The following is a 4,082-nucleotide window of genomic DNA, read 5'->3' as shown; positions in this document are numbered from 1 at the left end:
TGAAAATATATTCAACCGACCATTGGACTCTATGTTAGAATCATATTCTATTCTTGCTGTCTTGACTCCATAGGTTACCCAGAAAAATGTTGAATTACTTGAAACACATGGTTGGGAACCTTTTTTTATATTGTCATCTTGATTTCAAATTCGTCTTTTTAATTGATTTTGATCGGTATGTTTTTTATGATCGATATACTCATGCGTTTAGACCAGCCCGACATACCATTTACTAAACTGGAAATTTCAAAAACTATCATATAAAGCGGTTGGGATCAAAGGGGTACAAGTGCCTAAATGATAGTTTCGAGAAAACCCGCTTCAAAGTTGTTAAGTTGCACAATTTTTCATATATTTTTCGAATTCGAGCAGTTTAAACTCAATCAAAAAGTTTTCGAAAAAAATTATAAATAGGTAAATGCACCAGATGTACATTGAAACATAAAAAAACCGTTGGTTATCTTAATTCAAATTGACGATTTTGGAACTTACACCCCTCTGATCCTGAAGGCTTCATATATACAAATTTGAAAATATATTTTACCGATCATTTGACTCTATGTTAGAATCATAGATACTATTTTCTCGCTGTCTTGACTATATAGGTTATGCATAACAAATGTTGAATTATTTGGAAAACATGGTTGGGAACCTTTTTTTATATTGTAATCTTTAATTTTATATTCATGTTTTTTATTGGTTTTGATCGGTATGTTTTTTTATGATCGATATACCTATGCATGTTGACTAGGCCGATAAAATGACCAAAAATGACCTTATATAGAAATTTAAAAATATGTTTTACCGATCATTGGACTCTATGGTAGAATCATTGATACTCATTTCTCGCTGTCTTCACTCCATAGGTTACCCGGAGCAAATGTTGCATTATTTGAAATACATGGTTGGGAACCTTTTTTTTATATTGTAATCTTTATTTTAAATTCGTCTTCTTAATTGATTTTGATCGGTATGTTTTTTTTTTATGATCGATATACTTATGCGTTTAGACAAGCCCTTCAATTACTAAACTGAAAATTTCAAAAATTATCATATAAGACGGTCGGGAAAGGGGTACAAGTGCCTAAATGATAGTTTCGAGAAAACCCGCTTCAAAGTTGTGAAGTTGCACAATTTTTCATATATTTTTCGAATTCGAGCAGTTTAAACTCAATCAAAAAGTTTTCGAAAAAAATTATAAATAGGTAAATACACCAGATGTACATTGAAACATAAAAAAAACCGTTGGTTATACTTAATTCAAATTGACGATTTTGGAACTTACGCCCCTTTGATCCTGAAGGCCTCATATATACAAATTTGAAAATATATTTTACCGATCATTTGACTCTATGTTAGAATCATAGATACTATTTTCTCGCTGTCTTGGCTCCATAGGTTACCCAGAAAAATGTTGAATTATTTGGAAAACATGGTTGGGAACCTTTTTTTTATATTGTTTTTTATATTGTTATCTTCAATTTTATATTCATGTTCTTTATTGGTTTTGATCGGTATGTTTTTTATGATCGATATACCTATGCATGTTGACCAGGCCGATAAACCATTTACGTAACTGAAAATTTCAAAAATGACCTTATATAGAAATTTAAAAATATGTTTTACCGATCATTGGATTCTATGGTAGAATCATTGATACTCATGTCTCGCTGTCTTCACTCCATAGGTTACCCGAAGCAAATTTTGCATTATTTGAAACACATGGTTGGGAACCTTTTTTTATTTTGTAATCATTAATTTTATATTCATGTTCATAATTGGTTTTGATCGGTTTGTTTTTTTATGATCGATATACCTACGCATGTAGACCAGGCCGACAAACCATCTACTAGGGTGAAAATTTCAAAATTGATCGCTTTTTTCTTATAGGAGTAATTTTCGAAAAGTAACAAAAAATGTTTTTTTTTTCGTACATATCAATACTACAATCAAATCGCATCAAACTTTTATTCGATTTTGTTTTAATTTTGTACAACAAAATCAGTTTAATCTACTGTCAATACAAACATGATAATACTTGGTAATACTTATTATCTATCCTTAACCTTATGTATTACTAAAGAAGGCTATCGTTACTCAAAAAAATAACAATCACTTATCGGAACATATATCGTATCTTACTCGAAAACTTCATAATCTGGAACATCAACACGAAGAAAGATTTGAACTGGTATACGCAGCGTGTTTCGAAAGCACCCCGTAAATCGACAATAGAAACGGAAAGAGGCCGTTCCGAGTTCAGCCGAACGGGCACCGCTATATGGTACGTTTGGGCTGCCATCACAGTCAACAGCAGCGATGGAATCCAAAAGCCTCCGGGAGCGGCACTGCTCCGAAAGTCTCAGCCATGGAACGCCGGAACCTTTGCGCATGAAAAGTTTCCACGAGAATATAATATATCACGACAGCCTAGAAATATACACATTCAAGAAAAAATTAACCTCAAGCCAAACTAATTCAAGAAGCATCTTACCTCAACATCTTGCAGATTTTAAAAATAAATTTCTGTCCATGTTATATCGGTACACTCCAAAAAACAGGCTTTTATTTAGTCCTCGGCTGAATCGCATCGCCCGGGGAACCTTTTCCAATAGCTAGAAGGTGAAATTTTCACTACAAAATATTATCTTAGCGTTGAACAAGAAAAAACTCACCTGAAAGCCAACAGCAGCCAGAAAGCACCTTCCAATGTCAGCATTCTGTCTTCGACACAACCACCGGGCTCCAGGAATAGCCCACATCCTCCAGTCGGATCGAAGTCGAGACATTTGAGCCGGAATTTGAAAGTCGGGATTCGGGACAGTTTTCAGCGGATCGAATTAAAATAACACATGCAACCAAAACAACACGATCAACTAACTGTGCAAAAATTAAGTTCCAAATGGCACGCAATTGTCGCCTATGTCTTTATACTCAAATTTGAGCAAAGTTATTTTTTACAATTCAAATTAACTTAATTAAACGTTTTGCGAATCAAAATTAAATCTTATGATGCTAAGATACTCTGCTCGAATGTACGTTTGATTGTAACATCCGGATGATTCCCACAAGAAATTACATTCCAAGCCGCACACTACATGCTGACAATAACGGACGTAATTTCACGCTGACAACGGTGGACATTCAATTATGACGTTCGTTCTTACTGTCTTCCGGTAATTGTTCCGGATAAGTGAATTCAAATTTTGTGACATGTTCTTTCATCAACACAAAGGAGGAAAACGAGACTCAACTTTAAGTTCTTAGAATTAAACTAACTTTTGAATTTTGGTCAAACTTAATTTTGAGTAATCAAAAAGGAGCGTGTAAGAAATGGGTTTTTGTTGAGCATTTTTTAGTCTACAAAAAAGCCTTTTCAACAGCTTTTTCGTTGAAAAGTGATCGAGTGGAAAAGTCGTGGTTATATAGTATAAAACTCTCGGCCAAGAAACACCAAAGCCATACATACATACGTGATCGAGTGTTTGGTTTTTTTTTTTTCAAGTGGATTGTGGAAGAAGGTATTTTTGAGAAAAAATTAGGTGTTGCCGTGGGACAAGTGCGAACAATATCGGGGTAAGTAATTGTGATTTTTTTATTTACGGGAAGTGAATCTTTTCACCAGGGATCATCGCCCTTTCAGGATTTAATATTACATAAACGACGCTTCATTTGTCCCCTGTCATCATTGGTGGGGGAGGGGGTGTTAGAAACCGGTCAGGTGAAAATTATGAGGAAATTAATTTTATTTTCATAATTGCTAATTTCAAAATGTATAAGGTACACCGGGGTAAGTGTGGACGGTTTTTCGTATAGTTCAACTTTAAAAAATCATTCAAAAATCAGCAGTGGAGCAATTTTCATAAAATTACATTCAGTGTAATGCAGAACATGTTGTTTACAAACGCTGAAGAGATGAGCTCGATAGAAGCAAAGCGAAAAAAGTTATTACGTAAATTGTAATGGACTGCTGGTGTCTTCACTTACCCCGATTTATGGGGTAAGTGTGGACGGAAGATTTTCTTTTTGGTTTCTCAGGAAATTTTCAAACAATTTGTGTTTTCTTGGTTGAATACGTTATT

General features: G+C 34.2%; 1 long non-coding RNA gene across 1 annotated transcript; it reads right to left on the bottom strand.

Annotated features, from left to right (window-relative positions):
• Window positions 1–2,061: 2,061 nt before the first annotated feature.
• LOC129743948 (uncharacterized) lies at window positions 2,062–2,788 on the bottom strand. Its single transcript, XR_008736750.1, has 3 exons — window positions 2,676–2,788; window positions 2,495–2,615; window positions 2,062–2,430 (listed from the first exon to the last, which is right to left on the bottom strand). It is a non-coding gene; the product is annotated as an uncharacterized LOC129743948 (long non-coding RNA).
• Between the last annotated feature and the right edge of the window lie 1,294 nt (window positions 2,789–4,082).

This window comes from Uranotaenia lowii, chromosome 2 (genome assembly GCF_029784155.1).
Source record: "Uranotaenia lowii strain MFRU-FL chromosome 2, ASM2978415v1, whole genome shotgun sequence".
NCBI classification, from domain to species: Eukaryota; Metazoa; Arthropoda; class Insecta; order Diptera; family Culicidae; genus Uranotaenia; species Uranotaenia lowii.
The sequence above is the reverse complement of the archived record's forward strand: the minus strand, read 5'-3'. Positions and strand labels throughout refer to the sequence as shown.